General features: G+C 39.4%; 1 protein-coding gene across 1 annotated transcript in view; it reads left to right on the plus strand.

The window, feature by feature from the left end:
* The window catches only part of LOC132367270 (transmembrane protein 258-like), a 42,253-nt gene that overhangs the window by 10,924 nt on the left and 7,742 nt on the right, over positions 1–23,587 (plus strand). The window lies entirely within an intron of this gene.

A 23,587-nucleotide genomic window follows, 5' to 3' on the forward strand; every position in this document is an offset into this window, starting at 1 on the left:
AGAATCAGAATGTCATCAGATTTCTCAACAGTAACATGTAAAGCTCAAAGACAATGAAACAATGCCTTTGAAATTCTGAAAGAATATGCTTTCCACATAAATTCTGCAGAATTATCAATCAAGTGGGAAAGTCATGTAAAATTTCAAAATATTGACCTATCATACACTCCAAATGGAGTGTTCTAGGCCCTGCCCCCAGAGATTCTGGTTCACTGAGTCTGGATGGGGGCTGTGAATGTGAATTTGAAACAAGAGCCCCAGGTGACTGTGATGCAGGTGGTTGTGGTATGTGATCTGAGAGTCACTGCCATAATGAGTGATTTTATAATCTCTCTAAAGTACAGCTTTTCGATTTTACATCTCCCCACTATTTCAGAAGACTTCCCCATTTAGTAGGGCAGTATTTCTTATTTTGGGAGCTCACAGTTTTGTTTTGTTTTGTTTTTGAGGATCTGTGAATAGCTATGAACTCTCTCTCCAGAAAACAGCATATACATATTCATACAAATTTTGTGAACCAGTTTTTAGTTTATCTGTGGACCACTAGGTTGCTCTTAGGTATAAGGCTAAGAAGTGATGTTTTACATTGACATTCCTGGACTGGCATTCATATTTCTTTTACTGCCACAGTTCACTCATGCCCCATTTTTCAAAAGCTCCTCAGTTCGGCTCCTTCCCATTCTCCTTACCTACTGCTATCTTGTCACTCCTGCTGCTAACTCTGCATTTAAAAGTATCGAATTTTCCTGAACCAAATCAGAATGACACTTGATACCAATGACAGAAAACTCGACTTGAGCAAAAAAAGTGGGAATTTATTATCTTAAGGAACTGAACTTTCATGGGTAGATCTTCAGGACCCGGAGACGTTAATCATATCACTAGTTCTCAGTCTCATTCTCCATTTCTTGGCTCTGCTTTTCTCTGAGTTGGCTCTGTTATCGGGTAGATTTTCTCCTTATGGTGCAAAGATGGTTTCCAACATCACAGGCTTCCTGACATCTCCAGAGCCTCCCCTAACATTTGCAGGCCCCAGGGCAAGGGCACAAATGGAAGTCCACACACCTGAAGTTTAATTTTTTTTTTTTCCTAGAGATTTTATTTTTCAACAGGAAGCCAAAGTGAAATGAGTGCAAAACTGAGACTAGAAGTCTCAATATAGTTTTTCCACTGATTAGTACTCATTTTCTGCCTACAAATCGGTTTAAGGACACTAAATTTTAACTCACAAAGTTGCTGGGAGGATACAGTCTGACAGTTAATATCAACATCTTTTGGTAGTGTTTGTAAATGCTTGGCATTCTCGTTATTAGTAATACAGTGTTTTTGCATTCTTATTAGTAACATGTTTGTCATAGAATATTGTAGAGTTAGCATTCTGAGAAGATCAAACAATATTCACATTTTTATTATGTGCTGGTGAAAAATTAAAGAACACATTGCTTAGTGTTACACATAATTTTTGAGAGGGGGCCTATGCTTTCAACTAATTAACAACTTCCATATCACGTCAGGTTATTTGGGTACCCAGAAGTGATTTTTTTTTAACCCACAGCAATTGCGGTAAATTGGCTCCCAAACTGATCACGGGAGACTTCATTTATTCTTGTGTTGTCATGAGGTGAAGATGTATTAGGCCCTAACTTTGTATGTTAGGCTGATTGCAGTTTTGAATTGTATGAAATGACTAAATTTCTCAGTTATTTAGCTTGAAAAAATACAATTCAAATATTGTGGAAATGAGACTCCACAGTGAATCCCCACAGTAAGGAGAATGGTCCACTTACTTCTAAATGGAAATCCCCAGTTGTCACACTACATCAATGATCTGACATATAATCTGACTTCCACTGAGCTGGAATGTACTTTAAAGATCAGGTCTCTGGACAAAGAATTTTAGCTTAGTGGGTTATGCAACAAAAATGCCCAAACCCAGAGCACTGTTTTAATGTTGACAGAAATAGCTTCTCTTGAAATAGCAGACAGGAAGAAAAAAAAAGGAAGATTTTAAGCCCAAAGTCTTTTGCCTAAGCACATTTTCTAACGTTTCTGCCCGCATCTCATTAAAAGCCGGATAAAGGAATAGGGGTGGGGATAGAACCACATCATCTGCTTTCATAGAAGGTGCATACTGGAGTCCCACAGGCAAATTTATTTGGCCTACACTTCAGAAATTTGGGAAATGCCGTATTATAAAAAAATCCAGATTTCTGGCTTCTCTTAAGAAATGGAACCTTTGGCCACAGTGGACCTTTATTCATACGGGGGGAAAGCAGGCTGGATTTGAGAATCAGCTGCTCTGTTTACACACGTTCTATGATTTCCCGTTCCTTACCAACCTGAACGTCTTACACCATGTTCACTCTACCTGCCTCAACCCTCAGGCATTACGATCCCTGCAGTTTATGAAATGGATGAACGGGTCTTTTCTTTTTTCCTTTAATAATGGTCACATCTCTTTGTTAAAGGAAGAGGGTCGGGGGATGGGGAACTAGTGGCCGGTTTTACTTCCGAACAGTCCTAAATCTGCCATTTTCAGCAATCTGACCCTAACCTACTTTTTCCGAATGGCCCAAAGTATAAAACTAAGTATCAAAGAATGGCCCTTGTAGTCGCAGCTCTATCACAAGTCAGCCGTGTGACCTTGGGCAAGTCCATTAAGCCCTCTTGGCCAAAGGTGATGAAAGGTCTCTAAACGGACTTAATACCTGTTCTGAATACTTCCCAGGGCTGTCGCACAGCACACACGAGATTTTGAAAGCACTCCTAAGTCATTTATAAACCGCCAAACGCTCCCTAGCACAAGCATCTGCGACACCAGGGCTTTAGAAGCTGGGTTACTGGAACCTGCTTTGGTTCCACTGGGCTCCCACCTCCCACGCGAGCGGAAGAAGATCCTCAGGGGAGTAGCTCTGGGAAAGCGGCTTAGAAATGCAGCGAGAAGTCCCTTAGCAGGGGTAAAGTTGTTGGCGGCATTTTCAAGCCCCCAGAGTGGCATACCAACTCCTGGCCGAGATGACAGACCCCGTGGTGCAGCCAGTGCAAGAAAACGGGTCCCCGGGCCACCTTCCTGCTGGAAGCCCGGACCCCAGAAGCCAGGCCTGAACCCTCCCAACCAGGACCCCAGACCAGGGATCCCGGACCTCACCCTCGTCCAAGTCTAAATATTTCAAAGTTATAGCCAAGCCAACAAACTCTTCTCTATCTTGAAAAATATACTTCATAGTGACTAAATAGGTAAATGTATCTCTGTGTGTGTGTGTGTGTGTGGCAGGCTATAGTTTTGAGTTTTATTTATTTATTTATTTATTTATTTATTTATTTATTTATTTTTGGCTGCGTTGGGTCTTCGTTGCTGAGTGCAGCTTTCTCTAGTTGCGGCGAGCGGGGGCTACTCTTCATTGCGGTGTGCGCGGTTCTCATTGCGGTGGCTTCTCTTGCTGCGGAGCACGGGCTCTAGGCGCACGGGCTCAGCAGTTGCGGCACACAGGCCCAGTTGCTCCGCAGCGAGATCTTCCCAGACCAGGTCCCCTGCATTGGCAACCAGGGAAGTCCGAGGCTATAGTTTTTATAACTGAATATCAACGAACTATTAAGATGATTACACTTAATTATTATTACAAAGACTTTAATGATTTGTTTGGATTTTTTGTGTTTTTTATTATTCCATTAAATTTGTTTATCTTGTCTTTATTTCAGCAAAACCATGCTGTTATCATCAAGATTTTCACATAATTTCTGTTCTGTTGAGAGTAAGATCTTAAAGATTCAAAATAAGTATAGTAAGTTGTATTCAGAACACATGAAATTTTAGTATATATATTTAAAAAGTAGATTAAAGTCAATGTTAAACAAAAATGTAAAATTATTTTATGCTTCTAAAAAGTTATTTTTATTCTAAAATAGTCAAAATTTTATATTAAAATATAAAAGCAAAATACAAAATAGTTAATGAACATAACATTTTTAGAGTAGTTTTATGTTTGCAGAAAAATTGAGCAGAAAATACAGAGTTCCATATACCCCCTGTCCCTACACATGCAGAGCCTCCCCAAATATCAACATCCCATACCAGAGGGATACATTTATTACAATCAATGAACCTAGATTGACACATCATTATCACCCAACTTACATTAGGGTTTATTCTTGGTGCTGTACATTCTATGGGTTTTGGCAGTTATAATGACATGTACTCTCCATTGTATAATACAGAGTAGTTTTACTGACTGAAAAATCTTCCCATTCATCCTGCATTCCTCCCTAACCCCTGGCAACTGCTAATCTTTTTACTATCTTCATAGTTTTGCCTTTTCCAAAATGTCATATAGTTGGAATCCTGCAGTATATACCCTATCAGATTGACTTTTTCCACTTAGCAATATGCATTTAAGATTATTCCATGTCTTTTCATGGCTTGATAGCTCATTTCTTTTTAGAAACATGAAATATCAAATATCCATGAATAAATCTATAAAAATTGTGCAAGACCTCTACCTAGAAAAGTATAAAACATTACTGAAAGAGGTGTTAAAAGATATAAGTAAATTAAAACTGCAGTTAGGCAAGAAAAAGGAACAGCATACAAATCAAAAAGAAGCCAAATGATCTCTGTTAGCAGATGACATGATCTTACATACAGAAAACCCCAAAGACTCCACAAAAAAAAACTGTTAGAACTAATAAAAGAATTAACTAAAGCTGTAGGATACAAAATCAACATACAAAAATCAGTGGCATTTCTATACACTCACATTTTCTTTTTAAAATTTAAAATTTATTGGGTCTGATACACTTAAGGACATTCTTTTCCAAGTCTCAAAACAGGTTGTTAGAAAACTATAAATTAGTTGGGATAATATATTTACGTTACCATATATCCAGTTAAGTATGATTTGTGATCTCCCAGCAAAAAAATAAAGTAACTTTAAAGACAGTGGTCCAATGGTCGGAACTTGTGGATTATAGATTCATGTAGAGCACTGCATTTTACTACAGAAACATGATGTGTGAGCATCAGTAGTTTCCACCAGATCCTCACACTTGTGGTCTAGATGACATTGCTATGAATACCAGTGGATCCTAGAAGAAAAGCACATTTTGAAAGGTATTTTGTGTCTTAGGGATTCTCCTTTTTAAACAACAATAGGCATACAAATTCTTTTCATGACTGGGAAGAAAATTGAATACCACAAAGCTCATAAAATAATAACAATTAAGACACTAATTAAATCATATGAATTTCAATTTATTTTAAACCCCCTGAACACCAGTAAAACTTAAAATGATGTAAATTCCTTTTCCAGAATCAAAATATTATCAAAAGGATGATCTCAATCCAGGTCTCTGAGGAGAAGACAATACTTTAGTTAACTAGAAAAAAAATGAATGAATATATTTCTACTTTACATGGATTTGAAAAGCTTAGTTTGAAATATCGTTTCTGAAAGGAAACCAGATTTATTTTCCTCATCGTGAAGTCCCCTTTGTGATACTTGGCACCGTACTACTGTTCTTTCTGTCTTGTAGGCTCAAAACTATGAGAGGAGTTAGTTTGTTTGTCTGTTTCCTTGTTTCTTTTTTTCTTTTTTAAGTATTTGAGTATTTTATTTTTTTTAATTTATTTTATTTTATTTTTTTATACAGCAGGTTCTTATTAGTTATCTATTTTATATATATTAGTATATATATGTCATACCCAATCTCCCAGTTAATCCCACCACCACCAGCCCCACCCCCGCTTTACCCATTGGTGTCCATACACTTGTTCTCTACATCTCTGTCTCTATTTCTGCCTTGCAAAATGATTCATCTGTACCATTTTTTCTAGATTCAACATACATGCGTTAATATATGATATTTGTTTTTCTCATTCTGACTTACTTCACTCTGTATGACAGTCTCTAGGTCCATCCACGTCTCTACAAATGACTCAATTGCATTCCTTTTTATGGCTGAGTAATATTCCATTGTATATATGTACCACACCTTTATCCATTTGTCTGTCAAAGGGCATTTAGGTTCCTTCCATGACCTGGCTATTGTAAATAGTGAAGCAATGAACATTGGGGTGCATGTGTCTTTTTAAATTATGGTTTTCTCTGGGTACAAGCCCAGTAGTGGGATTGCTGGGTGATATGGTAATTCTATTTTTAGTTTTTTAAGGAACCTCCATACTGTTCTCCATAGTGACTGTATCAATTTACATTCCCACCAACAGTGCAAGAGGGTTCCCCTTTCTCCACACCCTCTCCAGCATTTGTTGTTTGTAGATTTTCTGATGATGCCCATTCTAACTGGTGTGAGGTGATGCCTCATTGTAGTTTTGATTTGCATTTCTCTAATAATTAGTGTTGTTGAGCAGCTTTTCATGTGCTTCTTACCCATCTGTATGTCTTCTTTGGAGAAATGTCTATTTAGGTCTTCTGCCCATTTTTGGATTGGGTTGTTTGTTTTTTTGATATTGAGCTGCATGAGCTGCTTGTAAATTTTGGAGATTAATCCTTTGTCAGTTGCTTCATTTGCAAATATTTTCTCCCATTCTGAGGGCTGGCTTTTTGTCTTGTCTATGGTTTCCTTTGCTGTGCAAATCTTTTAAGTTTCATCAGGTCCCATTTGTTTATTTTTGTTTTTATTTCCATTTCCCTAAGAGGTGGGTCAAAAAGGATCTTCCTGTGATTTATGTCACAGAGTGTTGTGCCTATATTTTCCTCTAAGAGTTTGATAGTGTCTGGCCTTACATTTAGGTCTTTAATCCATTTTGAGTTTATTTTTGTGTATGGTGTTAGGGAGTGTTCTAATTTCATTCTTTTATATGTAGCTGTCCAGTTTTCCCAGCACCACTTATTGAAGAGGCTGTCTTTTCTCCATTGTATATTCTTGCCTCCTTTATCAAAAATAAGGTGACCATAGGTGCGTGGGTTTATCTCTGGGCTTTCTATCCTGTTCCATTGATCTATATTTCTGTTTTTGTGCCAGTACCATACTGTCTTGTTTACAGTAGCTTTGTAGTATAGTCTGAAGTCTGGGAGCCTGATTCCTCCAGCTCCGTTTTTCTTTCTCAAGAGTACTTTGGCTATTCAGGGTCTTTTGTGTTTCCATACAAGTTGTGAAATTTTTTGTTCTGTGAAAAATGCCAGTGGTAGTTTGATGATAGGGATTGCATTGAATCTGTAGATTGCTTTGGGTAGTGTAGTGATTTTCACAATATTGATTTTTCCAATCCAAGAACATGGTATATCTCTCCATCTGTTTGTATCATCTTTAATTTCTTTCATCAGTGTCTTATAATTTTCTGCATACAGGTCTTTTGTCTCCTTAGGTAGGTTTATTCCTAGGTATTTTATGTTTTTTGGTGCAATGGTAAATGGGAGTGTTTCCTTAGTTTCTCTTTCAGATTTTTCATCATTAGTGTATAGGAATGCAAGAGATTCCTGTGCATTAATTTTGTATCCTGCAACTTTACCAAATTCATTGGTTAGCTCTAGTAGTTTTCTGGTGGCATCTTTAGGATTCTCTATGTATAGTATCATGTCATCTGCAAACAGTGACAGTTTTACTTCTTCTTTTCCAGTTTGTATTTCTTTTTCACTTCTGATTGCCATGGCTAAAACTTCCAAAACTATGTCAAATAATAATGGTGAGAGTGGACAACTTTGTCTTGTTCCTGATCTTACAGGAAATTGTTTCAGTTTTTCACCACTGAGAATGATGTTGGCTGTGGGTCTGTCATATATGGCCTTTATTATGTTGAGCTAAGTTCCCTCTATGCCTACTTTCTGGAGGGTTTTTATCATAAATGGATGTTGAATTTTGTCAAAAGCTTTTTCTGCATCTATTGAGAGGATCATATGGTTTTTCTCCTTCAATTTGTTAATATGGTGTATCACATTGATTGATTTGCATATATTGAAGAATCCTTGCATCCCTGGGATAAACCCCACTTGATCATGATCCTTTTAATGTACTGTTGAACTCTGTTTGCTAGTATTTTGTTGAGGAATAACAAAATACGAGCATTTTGTTAGTATTTTGCATCTGTGCATCTGTGTTCATCAGTGATATTGACCTGTAGTTTTCTTCTCAAACAACCAGCTTTTAATTTTATTGATCTTTGCTATCATTTTCTTCATTTCTTTTTCATTTATTTCTGATCTGATCTTTATGATTTCTTTCCTCTGCTAACTTTGGGGTTTTTTTGTTCTTCTTTCTCTAACTGCTTTATGTGAAAGTTTAAGTTGTTTATTTAAGATGTTTCTTGTTTCTTGAGATAGGGTTGTATTGCTATAAACTTCCCTCTTAGAACTGCTTTTGCTGCATCCCATAGGTTTTTGGTCATCATGTTTTCATTGTCATTTGCTTCTAGGTATTTTTTGATTTCCTCTTTGATTTCTTCAGTGATCTCTTGGTTATTTAGTATTGTATTGATTAGCCTGCATGTGTTTGTATTTTTTACAGATTTTTTCCTGTAATTTATATCTAGTCTCATAGCATAGTGTTTGGAAAAGATACTTGATACGATTTCAATTTTCTTAAATTTACCAAGGCTTGATTTGTGACCGAAGATAGGATCTATCCTGGAGAATGTTCCATGAGCACTTGAGAAGAAAGTGTATTCTGTTATTTTTGGATGGAATGTCCTATAAATATCAATTAAGTCCATCTTGTTTAATGTGTCATTTAAAGCTTATGTTTCCTTATTTATTTTCATTTTGGATGATCTGTCCATTGGTGAAAATGGGGTGTTAAAGTCCCCTACTATGATTGTGTTACTGTCGATTTCCCCTTTTATGGCTGTTAGCATTTGCCTTATGTATTGAGACGCTCCTATGTTGGGTGCATAAATATTTACAATTGCTATATCTTCTTCTTGGATTGATCCCTTGATCATTATATAGTGTCCTTCTTTGTCTCTTGTAATCGTCTTTATTTTAAAGTCCATTTCGTCTGATATGAAAATTGCTACTCCAGCTTTCTTTTGATTTCCATTTGCATGGAAATTATTGCATATCTTTTTCCATCCCCTCACTTTCAGTCTGTATGTGTCCCTAGGTCTGAAGTGGGTCTCTTGTAGACAGCATATATATGGGTCTTGTTTTTGTATCCAGTCAACCAGTCTATGTCTTTTGGTTGGAGCATTTAATCCATTTACACTTAAGGTAGTTATCGATATGTATTTTCCTATTACCATTTTCTTAATTGTTTTGGGTTTGTTATGTAGGTCGTTTCCTTCTCTTGTGTTTCCTGCCTAGAGAAGTTCCTTTAGCATTTGTTGTAAAGCTGCTTTGGTGGTGCTGAATTCTCTAAGCTTTTGCTTGTCTGTAACGGTTTTGGTTTCTCCGTTGAATCTGAATGACATCCTTGCAAGGTAGAGTAATCTTGGTTGTAGGTTTTTCCCTTTCATCACCTTAAATATATCCTGCCACTCCCTTCTGGCTTGCAGAGTTTCTGCTGAAAGATCAGCTGTTAACTTTATGGGGATTCCCTTGTATGTTATTTGTTGCTTTTCCCTTGGTGCTTTTAATATTTTTTCTTTGTATTTAATTTTTGATAGTTTGATTAATATGTGTCTTGGTGTGTTTCTCCTTGGATTTATCCTATATGGGACTCTGCACTTCCTGGACTTGATTGACTATTTCCTTTCCCATATTAGGGAAGTTTTCAACTATAATCTCTTCAAATATTTTCTCAGTCACTTTCCTTTTTTCTTCTTCTGGGACCCCTATAATTCGAATGTTGTTGCATTTAATGTTGTCCCAGAGGTCTCTGAGTCTGTCCTCAATTCTTTTCATTGTTTTCTCTTTGTTCTGCTCTGCGGTAGTTATGTCCACTATTTTATCTTCCAGGTCGCTTATCCGTTCTTCTGCCTCAGTTATTCTGCTATTGTTTCCTTCTAGAGAATTTTAAATTTCATTTATTCTGTTGCTCACCACTGTTTGTTTGCTCTTTAGTTCTTTTAGGTCCTTGTTAAACATTTCTTGTATTTTCTCCATTCTATTTCAAAGAATTTGGATCATCTTTACTATCATTCTCTGAATTCTTTTTCAGGTAGACTGCCTATTTCCTCTTCATTTGTTTGGTCTCGTGGGTTTTTACCTTGCTCCTTCATCTGCTGTGTGTTTCTTTGTCTTCTTAGTTTGCTTAACTTACTGTGTTTGGAGGTCTCCTTTTCGCAGGCTGCATGTTCATAGTTCCCGTTGTTTTTGGTGTCTGCCCCCAGTGACTGAGGTTGGTTCAGTGTGTTGTGTAGGCTTCCTGGTGGAGGGGACTGGTGCCTGTGTTCTGGTGGATGAGGCTGGATCTTTTATTTCTGGTGGGCAGGACTGCATCAGGTGGTGTGTTTTAGGGTGTCTGTGACCTTATTATGATTTTAGGCAGCATCTCTGCTAATGGGTGGGGTTGTGTTCCTGTCTTGCTAGTTGTTTGGCATAGGGTGTCCAGCACTGTAGCTTGCTGGTCATTGAGTGGGGCTGGATCTTAGCTTTGAGATGGAGATCTCTGGGAGAGCTTTCACCATTTGATATTACATGGAGCCGGGTGGTCTCTGGTAGACCAATGTCCTGAACTTGGTTCTCCCACCTCAGAGGCACAGGCCTGACATCCAGCCAGAGCACCAAGACCGTGTCAGCCACACAGCTCTCAATTTTGGGATGATTCGTTGTGTATTCATGTATTACAGGGATGCAGGGTACATCAAGTTGATTGTGGAGATTTAATCCACTGCTCCTGATGCTGCTGGGAGAAATTTCTCTTTCTATTCTTTTTTCGCAGAGCTCCTGGGGTTCAGCTTTGGATTTGGCCCTGCCTTTGCATGTAGGTCACCTGAGGGTGTCTGTTCTTCACTCAGACAGGACGGCATTAAAGTAGCAGCTGATTAGGGGGCTCTGGCTCACTCAGGCCCGGGGGAGGGAGGGGTACAGAATGCGGGGCAAGCCTGCAGTAGCAGAGGCTGGAGTGATGTTGCAACAGCCTGAGGCGCGCCGTGTGTTCTCCCGAGGAAGTTGTCCCTGGATCACAGGACCCTGGCAGTGGCGGGCTGCACAGGCTCCCAGGAGGGGAAGTGTGGATAGTGACCTGTGCTTGCACACAGGCTTCTTGGTGGCTGCAGCAGCAGCCTTAGTGTTTCATGCCTGTCTCTGGTGTCCACGCTGATAGCTGCAGCTCGCACCTATCTCTGGAGCTCATTTAGGCAGTGCTCTGAGTCACCTCTCCTTGCACACCCTGAACAATGGTCTCTTGCCTCTTCGGCAGGTCCAGGCTTTTTCTCGGACTCCCTCCTGGCTAGCTGTGGTGCACTAGCCCCTTCAGGCTGTGTTCACGCAGCCAACCCCAGTCCTCTCCCTGGGATCTGACCTCCAAAGCCAGAGCCTCAGCTCCCAGCCCCCACCGGTCCCAGCTGGCGGTTGAGCAGACCAGTCTCTCAGGCTGGTGAGTGCTGGTCAGCACCGATCCTGTGTGTGGGAATCTCTCCGCCTTGCCCTCTGCAGCTGTGTTGCTGCACTCTGCTCCATGGCTACAAAGCTTCCCCCCCCCACCATCCCCTGTCCCCGCCTGTGAAGGGGCTTCCTAGTGTGTGGAAACTTTTCTTCCTTCACAGCTCCCTCCCAGAGGTTCAGGTTCCATGCCTATTCTTTTGTCTCTGTTTTTTCTTTTTCCTTTTGCCCTACCCAGGTACGTGGGGAGTTTCTTGCCTTTTGGGAAGTCTGAGATCTTCTGCCAGTGTTCAGTAGGTGTTGTGTAGGAGTTGTTCCACCGGTACATGTATTTCTGATGTATTTGTGAGGAGGAAGGTGATCTCCACATCTTACTCCTCTGCCATCTTGAAGGTCTCTCCACCATTTTTCCTTGATTACTCTAGCTTTGTAGTATAGTCTGAAGTCAGGGAGTCTAATTCCTCCACTCTGTTTTTTCCCTCAAAATGCTTTGGCTATTTGGGATCTTTTCTCTCTCCATACAAATTTTAAGATTTTTTGTTCTAGTTCTCTAAAAAATGCCACTGGTAATTTGTTAGGGATTTCACTGAATCTGTAGTTTGCTTTGGGTAGTATAGTCATTTTAACAATATTGATTCTTCCAATCCAAGAACATGGTATATCTCTCCATCTGCTTGTGTCATCTTTGATTACTTTCATCAGTGTCTTATAGTTTTCTGAGTACAGGTCTTTTACTTCCTTAGGTAGGTTTATTCCTAGGTATTTTATTCTTTTTGTTGCAATGGTAAATGGGAGTGTTTCCTTAATTTCTCTTTCTGATCTTTCATTGTTAGTGTATAAGTATGCAAGAGATTTCTGAGCATTAATTTTGTATCCTGCAACTTTACCAAATTCATCGATTGGCTCTAGTAGTTTTCTGGTGACATCTCTAGGATTCTCTATGTATAGTATCATGTCATCTACAAACAGTGACAGTTTTACTTCTTCTTTTCTAATTTGTATTCTTTTTGTTTCTTTTTCTTCTCTGATTGCCATGGCTAAGACTTCCAAAACTATGTTGAATAATAGAGGCGAGAGTGGACATCCTTGTCTTGTTCCCTATCTTAGCAGAAATGCTTTCAGCTTTTCACCGTTGAGAATGATGTTTGTTGTGGGTTTGTCGTATATGACCTTTATTATGTTGAGGTAGGTTCCCTCTATGCCCACTTTCTGGAGATCTTCTATCATAAACGGGTGTTAAATTTTTTCAAAAGCTTTTTCTGCATCTGTTGAGAGGATCATATAGTTTTTATTCTTCAGTTTGTTAATATGGTGTATCACATTGATTGATTTGCATATATGGAAGAATCCTTGCATCCCTGGGATAAATGCCCCTTGATTATGGTGTATGATCATTTTAATATGTTGTTGGATTCTGTTTGCTAGTATTTTGTTGAGGATTTTTCATCTATATTCATCAGTGATGTTGGTCTATAATTTTCTTTTTTTGTAGTATCTTTGGTTTTGGTATCAGGGTGGTGGTGGCCTCGTAGAATGAGTTTGGGGGTGTTCCTCTGCAATTTTTTGGAAGAGTTTAGAAAAATGGGCATTAGCTCTTCCCTAAATGTTTGATAAAGTTCACCTCTGAAGCCATCTGGTCCTAGACTTTTGTTTGTTGGAAGATTTTAATCACAGTTTCAATTTCATTACTTGTGATTTGTCTGTTCATATTTTCTATTTCTTCCTGGTTCAGTCTTGGAAGGCTATACCTTTCTAAGAATTTGTCCATTTTTTCCAGGTTGTCCATTTTATTGAGATAGAGTTGCTTGTAGTAGTCTCTTAGGATGCTTTGTATTTCTGCGGTGTCTGTTGTAACTTCTCCTTTTTCATTTCTAATTTTATTGATTTGAGTCCTCTCTCTCTTTTTCTTGATGAGTGCTGGCTAAAGGTTTAACAAATTTGTTTATCTTCTCAAAGAACCAGCTTGTTAGTCTTATTGATCTTTGCTATTCCTAACTTTGTTTCTATTTCATTTATTTCTGCCCTGATCTTTATGATTCCTTTCCTTCTCCTAACTCTGGCCTTTGTTTGTTCTTCTTTCTCTAGTTCCTTTAGCTGTAGGATTAGATTGTTTATTTGAGATTTTTCTTGTTTCTTGAGGTAGGATTGTATTGCTATAAACTTCCCTCTTAGGACTGCTTTTGCTGCATCCCATAGGTTTTGGCTTGTCGTGTTTTCATTGTCGTTTGTCTCTAGGTATTTTTTTATTTTCTCTTTGATTTCTTCAGTGATATCTTGGTTATTTAGTTATAGGTTGTTTAGCCTCCATGTGTTTGTGTTTTTTATGTTTTTTTCCCTGCAATAGATTTCTAATCTCATAGTGGAAAAGAGATTTTCTAATCTCATGTTTTCAGAAAAGATGCTTGATATGATTTCAATTTTCTTAAATTTACTGAGTCTTGATTTGTGGCCCAAGATGTGATCTATCCTGGAGAATGTTCCATGTGCAGTTGAGAAGAAAGTGTATTCTGTTGTTTTTGGATGGAATGTCCTATAAATATCAATTAAATCTACCTGGTCTAATGTGTCATTTAAAGCTTGTGTTTCCTTATTAATTTTCTGTCTGGATTATCTGTTGGTGTAAGTGAGGTGTTAAAGTCCCCCACTATTATTGTGTTACTGTCGATTTCCTCTTTTATAGGTGTTAGCAGTTTCCTTATGTGTTGAGGTGCTCCTATGTTGGGTGCATATATATTTATAATTGTTACATATTCTTCTTGGTTTGATCCCTTGATCATTATGTAGTGTCCTTCCTGTCTCTTGTAATATTCTTTATTTTCAAGTCTATTTTATCTGATATGAGTATTGCTACTCCAGCTTTCTTTTGATTTCCATTTGCATGGAATATCTTTTTCCATCCCCTCACTTTCAGTCTGTATGTGTCCCAGGTCTGAAGTGGGTCTCTTGTAGACAGCATATATATGGGTCTTGTTTCTGTATCCATTCAGTGAGCCTGTGTCTTTTGGTTAGAGCATTTACTCTATTCACATTTAAGGTAATTATCGATATGTATGTTCCTATTACCATTTTCTTAATTGTTTTGGGTTTGTTTTTGTAGGTCCTTTCCTTCTCTTGTGTTTCCCACTTAGAGAAGTTCCTTTAGCATTTGTTGTAGAGCTGGCTTGGTGGTGCTGAATTCTCTTAGCTTTTGCTTGTCTGTAAAACTTTTGATTTCTCCATTGAATCTGAATGAGATCCTTGCTAGGTAGAGTAATCTTGGTTGTAGTTTCTTCCCTTTCATCACTTTAAGTATATCATGCCACTCGCTTCTGGCTTGTTGAGTTTCTGCTGTGAAATCAGTTGTTAACCTTATGGGAGTTCCCTTGTATATTATTGGTCATTTTTCCCTTGCTGCTTTCAATAATTTTTCTTTGTCTGTAATTTTTGCCAATTTGATTACTATGTGTCTTGGCGTGTTTCTCCTTGGGTTTATCCTGTATGGGACCCTCTATGCTTCCTGGACTTGGGTGGCTATTTCCTTTTCCATGTTAGGGAAGTTTTCAGCTATAATCTCTTCAAATATTTTCTCTGTTCCTTTCTCTCTCTCTTCTCCTTCTGGGGCCTCTATAATGTGAATGTTGTTGCATTTAATGTTGTCCCAGAGGTCTCTTAGGCTGTATTCATTTCTTTTCATTCTTTTTTCTTTATTCTTTTCCGCAGCAGTGAATTCCACCATTCTGTCTTCCAGGTCACTTATCCGTTCTTCTGCCTCAGTTATTCTGCTATTGATTCCTTCTAGTGTAGTTTTCATTTCAGTTATTGTATTGCTCATCTCTGTTTGTTTGTTCTTTAGTTTTTCTAGGTCTTTGTTAAACATTTCTTGCATCTTCTCGATCTTTGCCTCCATTCTTTTTCCGAGGTCCTGGATCATCTTCACTTTCATTATTCTGAATTCTTTTTCTGGAAGGTTGCCTATCTCCACTTTATTTAGTTGTTTTTCTGGGGTTTTATCTTGTTCCTTAATCTGGTACATAGTCCTCTGCCTTTTCATCTTGCCTATCTTTCTGTGAATGTGGTTTTCATTCCAAAGGCTGCAGGGTTGTAGTTCTTCTTGCTTCTGCTGTCTGCCCTCTGGTAGATGAGGCTATCTAAGAGGCTTTTGCAGGTTTCCTGATGGGGGGGACTGGTGGTGGGTAGAGCTGACTTTTGCTCTTGTGGGCAGAGCTCAGTAAAACTTTAATCCGCTTGACTGCTGATGGGTGGGACTGGGCTCATGTAACTCAATATCAAAAAAACAAACAACCCAATCCAAAAATGGGCAGAAGACCTAAATAGACATTTCTCCAAAGAAGGCATACAGATGGCCAAGAAGCACATGAAAAGCTGCTTTACATCACTAATTATTAGAGAAATGGAAATCAAAACTACAATGAGGTATCACCTCACACCAGTTAGAATGGGCATCATCAGAAAATCTACAAACAACTCATGCTGGAGAGGGTGTGGAGAAAGGGGAACCCTCTTGCACTGTTGGTGGGAATATAAATTGATACAGCCACTCTGGAGAACAGTATGGAGGTTCCTTAAAAAACTAAAAATAGAATTACCATATGATCCAGCAATCCCACTACTGTGCATATACCCAGAGAAAACCATAATTCAAAAAGTGTCATGTACCGCAGTGTTCACTGCAGCACTATTTACAATAGCCAGGACATGGAAGCACCTAAATGCCCATCGACAGATGAATGCATAAAGAAGATGTGGTACATATATACAATGGAATGTTACTCAGCCATAAAAAGGAACGAACTTGGATCATTTGTTGAGATGTGGATGGATCTAGAGACTGTCATACAGAGTGAAGGAAGTCAGAAAGAGAAAAACAAATATCTTATATTAACGCATATATGTGGAACCTAGAAAAATGGTACAGATGAACCGGTTTGCAGGGCAGAAATTGAGATACAGATGTAGAGAACAAACGTATGTACACCAAGCGGCGGGGGGTGGGGGTGGTGGTGTGATGAATTGGGCAATTGGGATTGACATGTGTACACTGATGTGTATAAAACTGATGACTAATAAAACAAAAGAAATCTGTTTTAAAGGTCATATAGACTATAATGATGGTGACGTTGATGTTGATGGTGACCACAGTGGGGATGGTAATGGTGGTGACAATTTTACTAAGAACAATTGCATTTCAGTACTGTGCATGAAATAGTATAATGGTGGCCCCCAAAAACTGTCGTGCTTCAACATGCTCCACATGTTTCTTCAATGGAAACTTGTATTCCCATAAGTCAGGGCCAGATAAACAACACTTCGTTTTGTAGGGAGCTAATGTGTCCTTCTGACTACAATTCTGGTCCTTAGCATATTGAACCTGATCATCACTATGATGCCATTGGTGTCAGTGCTGGCCTTTCAGCACTTTTGATTTTGGACAGCACCAAAAGCCCTGACTTCTACCCCCAGGCCTATGTCTTTACCAGTTATGTAGCCCTAGAGGCTTCACTTATCTTCACTGGTTAGTGGAAGGTGGACAAAGAGAAAGAAAGTGGCATTTTAGATTATGCCTCAGTCATTCCTAGATATGGTTTGCAGGAGTCAATCCCTTTGAAGCTGTTAACTTGGCGTAACTGAGGAAGCCAAGCTGAGGCATCAGCAAGGCCAAGGCCAGGCCTGGGGCAGTAGCCACTCGCCTGCCCACTCTGCCTCTGCCCTAGAAGAAGCAGGACGTCCTTGCTGATACTGACCCCAAGTCTCCAGGGAGATTTTTAAAGATCACAAGACTTGAGGCTGCCTACTGCACCCATCTCACCACAAGGATGCTCGCTCTCTCTCAGTGTGTGTTTTCTGTAAACTGGTGGTGCCCCTTTTTCAACTGAATTACGCTGGAGACATCCTATCAGCATGTGAGACAAATTGCATAAGTTCATAGTGATAAACTAGTAAAGGACCCTGTTATATTAGCTAAACTAATGTTACTCAGGAAAGTTAATTTGCTCTTAGTATAAAAGTAGATTTGGGGAATATTGGCAACTCAAGGCTGAGGAAAGAGGTACATTTCCCTTTGTACCTGAATTACAGGACTACCTGCTAACATTCATGACTGAGCAGAGCTCCCTGAGTCTTTAGCTATTGGGCATTTGGAATGTGATTTTTTTTTCAGCCTCAGAGTTTCCACAAACCATGGATTTTTTCCAGTAATCCAAAAAGAAAGTTAGATCTTTGTTTTTAATAAAGGACAACAGGAAAGAATATGATTCTGTATTTTTAATAAGCAATTGTAATAATGATAAGATTTAATCATAATAGTAACGGTAATAGACTTGGCATGTTTTTCCACAATGAAAAACCTCAATAACATAATCATGGGCTGTTAGTGTGAGACCATTTTTCACAGGCTCAACCAGTACATTAGTCTCTATAGTGAAGAAGAAAAATAGTTCAAATAGAAAATTTGGATTGTAATATTCCCTATTATGTCTTTATTATGTTAAGAAATATTAGATATTAAAAAATGCTTTCAGTGCTTTTGAAATCTGTAGAGCAACTGGGCATCCTGTTAACCTTGACAAACGACCTTTTACTTTTAAAATACATTTGACATGTTACATTTTATAAATTTAATGTGTGATCATGTTATTTTGGTACATATATATTGTAATATGATTGCCATTGAAGCAGTATTTATCACATTACATCATAACAGTACAATATTGTTGTCTATATCCATTATCCTCTCCATTAGATCTCTGTGACTTATTTACTACTTGTTACAAGTTTGTACCCTTATGTTGGTGGGAATGTAAATTTGACAAACCACCTTTTTAACTCTTGGTTTTGTTCGGTGGTCTTTTACTCAAATGCTACCTCCCTACCTTTGTTGGACAAAGCTACAGCCTGAGCTAGCCACTGCTTTGCCGCCCCTGAAGAATGGGCTTCCGCTGTTGCTGAGGCTTGGCTGCTACTGTGGCGGCCTCCTGTGTCTGACTGCGGGGTCGGGATGTTGTCGGCATGGCCGCTGCTGCTCATGTCAGAGCTTGCGGCGTCCCTGTGGCTACTGATGCTTCAGCTCCTGTTGCAACTACTGCTTTTGCCACTCTCCTTGCTTTCCAGAGCTTTAATTTTTGAATCCTGAAGCAACCAGAATCAATTTCAAGAAGAGAATAGGACACAAAATCTTTTCATAGAATTTACAGAAGTGCCTCTAATGATCTGCAAATATGTCTCTGGCACAGTTTATGTGTACTTGTGGGGGAGCTGGTTGCTTTTAAAGTTTTGAGTGTGTTTTCCCTTATTTTGAATGAAGACACACTCCTTGAAAATAATTGGGCCTTTACCTGATGTAAGATCCAACCTTAAGAAAACACGTTATAATTTATGGTTGGCCTTTACTAGGTGATAAAAATATTTTATAATGTTATATCATACTGGTTTTGTTTCAAAACCAATTTTAAAGTTATTTTTAGTACTTGAAAATTCGGAATAAAGTAATTTACCCAGGGGAAGGCTTCAAGAAGGCGGAACAGTAAGACGCGGAGATCACCTTCCTCCCCACAAATACATCAGAAATACATCTACACGTGGAACAACTCCTACAGAACACCTACTGAACGCTGGCAGAAGACCTCAGACCTACCAAAAGGCAAGCAACTCCCCACATACCTGGGTAGGGCAAAAGAAAAAAGAAAAAGCAGAGACAAAAGAATAGGGACGGGACCTGCACCAGTGGGAGGGAGCCGTGAAGGAGGAAAGGTTTCCACACACTAGGAAGCCCCTTCGCGGGTGGAGACTGCGGGTGGCGGAGGGGGGAAGCTTCGGAGCCACGGAGGAGAGCACAGCCACAGGGGTGCGAAGGGCAAAGCGGAGAGATTCCCGCACTTCCCGCACGGAGGCTCGGCGCTGACCAGCGCTCACCAGCCCGAGAGGCTTGTCTGCTCAGCCGCCGGGGCGGGCGGGGCTGGGAGCTGAGGCTCGGGCTTCGGTCGGATTGCAGGGAGAGGACTGGGGTTGGCGGCATGAACACAGCCTGAAGGGGTTAGCGCACCACAGCTGGCTGGGAGGGAGACCGGGAAAAAGTCTGCAGCTGCCGAAGAAGCAAGAGACTTTTTCTTGCCTCTTTGTTTCGCGGCGCGCAGGGTGGGGGGATTCAGAGCGCCGCCTAAACGAACTCCAGAGACGGGCGCGAGCCGCGGCTATCAGCGCGGACCCCAGAGACAGGCATGAGACGCTGGGGCTGCTGCTGCCGCCACCAAGAAGCCTGTGTGCGAGCACAGGTCACTCTCCACACCGCCCCTCCCGGGAGCCGGTGCAGCCCGCCACTGCCAGCGTCCCGTGATCCAGGGACAACTTCCCCGGGAGAACGCACGGCACGCCTCAGGCTGCTGCAACGTCACGCCGGCCTCTGACGCCGCAGGCTCGCCCCGCCTCCTCCGTACCCCTCCCTCCCCCCGGCCTGAGTGAGCCAGAGCCCCCGAAGCAGCTGCTCCTTTAACCCCGTCCTGTCTGGGCGGGGAACAGACGCCCTCAGGCGACCTACGCGCAGAAACTATCAAACTCTTAGAGGAAAATATAGGCAGAACAATCTATGACATACATCACAGCAAGATCCTTTTTGACCCTCCTCCTAGAGAAATGGAAATAAAAACAAAAATAAACAAATGGGACCTAATGAAACTTAAAAGCTTTTTCACAGCAAAGGAAACCATAAACAAGAGGAAAAGACAACCCTCAGAATGGGAGAAAATATTTTCAAATGAAGCAACTGACAAAGAATTAATCTCCAAAATTTACAAGCAGCTCATGCAGCTCAATATCAAAAAAACAAACAACCCAATCCAAAAATGGGCAGAAGACCTAAACACATTTCTCCAAAGAAGATATACAGATTGCCAACAAACACATGAAAGAATGCTCAACATCATTAATCATTAGAGCAATGCAAATCAAAACTACAATGAGGTATCACCTCATACCAGTTAGAATGGGCAGCATCAGAAAATCTACAAACAACAAGTGCTGGAGAGGGTGTGGAGAAAAGGGAACCCTCTTGCACTGTTGGTGGGAATGTAAATTGATACAGCCACTATGGAGAACAGTATGGAGGTTCCTTAAAAAAGTAAAAATAGAACTACCATATGACCCAGCAATCCCACTACTGGGCATATACCCTGAGAAAACCATAATTCAAAAAGAGTCCTGTACCACAATGTTCATTGCAGCTGTATTTGCAATTGCCAGGACATGGAAGCAACCTAAGTGTCCATTGACAGATGAATGGATAAAGAAGATGTGGCACATATATACAATGGAATATTACTCAGCCATAAAAAGAAATGAAATTGAGTTATTTGTAGTGAGGTGGATGTACCTAGAGTCTGTCATACAGAGTGAAGTAAGTCAGAAAGAGAAAAACAAATACCATATGCTAACACATATATATGGAATCTAAAAAAAAAAAAAAAATAGGTCATGAAGAGCCTAGGGGCAACACAGGAATAAAGATGCAGACCTACTAGAGAATGGACTTGTGGACATGGGGAGGGGGAAGGGTAAGCTGGGACAAAGTGAGAGAGTGGCATGGACATATATACACTACCAAATGTAAAATAGATAGCTAGTGGGAAGCAGCCGCATAGCACAGGGAGATCAGCTCCGTGCTTTGTGACCACCTAAAGGGGTAGGATAGGGAGGGTGGGAGGGAGGGAGACGCAAGAGGGAAGAGATATGGAGATATATGTATATGTATAACTGATTCACTTTATTATAAAGCAGAAAGTAACACACGATTGTAAAGCAATTATACTCCAATAAAGATGTTAAAAAAAAAAAGTAATTTATCCAATCCTGGCTTATAGCTGGGTTTTTTTCTCCCTCATGTTCGTTTCCAGTGCAAGAAAAAAATTACCATAAGTTGTTCTGGCATGAACAAGAACTAGACAGCAATGGCATTAATTTACTTCCCTTAAATCCCATCTCTATTGCCTAGGTGATCCTAGCCAGAGCTTGCTTTCTTCATCAATGAAAGATGTGTTCCTTTCACAATTAGAATTCACTGGAGGAATAAGACCTGTCTTATATTTGGGGGACAATGTGAATTTAAATTGGTAGGTTTCTGGTAGAATCTTTGAACTAAGGCAAATAACTGATAAGTATAATATCTTTGGATAAAAGAGAACTCTACACCGCTGTAATTTTAAGTGGGGAAACAGAGCCCAAGACATCACAAATCAAGTAAAATTTAAAAATAGTCTCCAGTTAATAATCAAGTGAAGCTTCATTAAATGCCATCTAACAAAAACTAAAATAGGATGTAAAGGGAAGCAATTAAAATGATCATTTGAAGAATTCTGAAAGCAGGCAGACTCATTTTGGAAAACATTGGAATGGGGCAAAACAAAGCAATGGGATCATATACAGAATGATTAGCCTCATTTAGCCCAGATTTATTTGATAAAGTTCCATTGGTCATCTTCATAAGGTTTACCTTACCAAATGGTGATTATTAACAGAATTATAGGGTAGGAAACAGGTTCCATTTAAATTACCTAGAAAGTGAATAATAGCCAAATGACCAAAAGCCTCTTTAGTATGGATTTTTTAAAATGACACTTTTAATTATTAATAATATTATTTGTGATCATTTTGATATTAATGATATAATGATCATTAATAGCAACAATATAAATAATTATTTTTAATTGCATGTTGCTGTTTACAAAACGCTTTAATATAAGTAGATTATATATACTATATTTATATTTGTATATTATCTCATTAAAACATGTCTAGTGAATAATTACAAAATCAGATCATAGTATCTATGTAGTATATTCCAAATAGATTTTGGAAGCCCAGTCCTTAAACCTGGTGGCATGATTACTACCAACTGTAATCCCTTGCCTTTGTGAAGAGGCCAAGGAATTCCCTTTTTCTCCTCACTCTCACTGCTGCCAAGGATGCTTTTGCTTAATTGGCTCTGTGCTTAGTGCTGCTGAGGCTGCATTTGCCCCCTTGACTGCATCGCTGCTGTTGCTGCTCTTGCTTCCACTTACTGCTCATTTTGCCCAAAATCATTTCTTTGTTGGGCTTTGCTTTCTTTCTGTTTAATTCCGAGTGTTCTTCGTCTTGCTGCCGCCAAGGAGATGCCGAGGCTGCCACGGCTGTGACTTTGCTGCTGAGGGTCTTCTCGTGGGAAAGCTGAACCCTGGTCCTCCCTGGGGCACTGCCTATGCTTCCCCTGTGCTGTGTTTGCTCTTTGTTTGGAGGTCCTTGTCCCAGTTTTTGTCTTGCTCTTTCCAGAAGATGTCACAGAAAATGTTAACATTTTCGATAGAGACTTGGATGGGATTTTCCTCCAGCCTCAATTGAATTTCAGTCATTGTCATGTTTTCCTTTGGAGATGCATGCTTATGTCAGCCAAGCTTGGTTTTAGTTTTATGCTGTAAGTAAAATTGAGATTTATGATGATGATGATGTTGATTAATAAACAGGCCACAGAGCAGAGTAAGAGCTCAAGTTCTGTAATAATAGACAGCTGAGTTGAAGTCTCAGTTCTGCCCAATTCTAATCATTTGACCATGAGATTCTTATTTAACTCTCTGAATTTTTTTTTCTGCTCTATGAAACAGACAACAATAGCATTATTCTCCTAGGGCGCTATGAGAATCCCATGAAAGAAAGGAAGTGCATGTAAAACACTTTGTATACTACTTGACACATAGTAATAGTAATTTCCATTACTGGAGTATTATATTCTACACACAGCTAATAGTGTGTTTTTGTACATACAAATATTACATAAGTTTTGGTTTCATAATTAAATGAATAAATTAATATTATTAATATATGGGCCCTGCAAACCATGCAGTGGGTTGACATCTTGGGACAGCTGCTCCTGGTGGAAGGCATTGTCATCTCTTTGCTATCTTCCATGCAGGGCCCTCCTCCCTGTTGGTGGTAACAGGTGTCACTTGCTCAACTCTCAGTAACTCTAAGCTAATTATCTCCAATTTCAAAGTGTTACTCTTTTTTAAATTTATTTTATTGAAGTATAGTTGATTTACAATGTTGTGTTAATTTCTGCTGTACAGCAAAGTGACTCAGTTACATACACACACACACACACATGTATTCTTTTTCATATTTTTCTCCATTATGGTTTA

The sequence above is a fragment of the Balaenoptera ricei genome, chromosome 1, assembly GCF_028023285.1.
Source record: "Balaenoptera ricei isolate mBalRic1 chromosome 1, mBalRic1.hap2, whole genome shotgun sequence".
In the NCBI taxonomy this organism is placed as follows: Eukaryota; Metazoa; Chordata; class Mammalia; order Artiodactyla; family Balaenopteridae; genus Balaenoptera; species Balaenoptera ricei.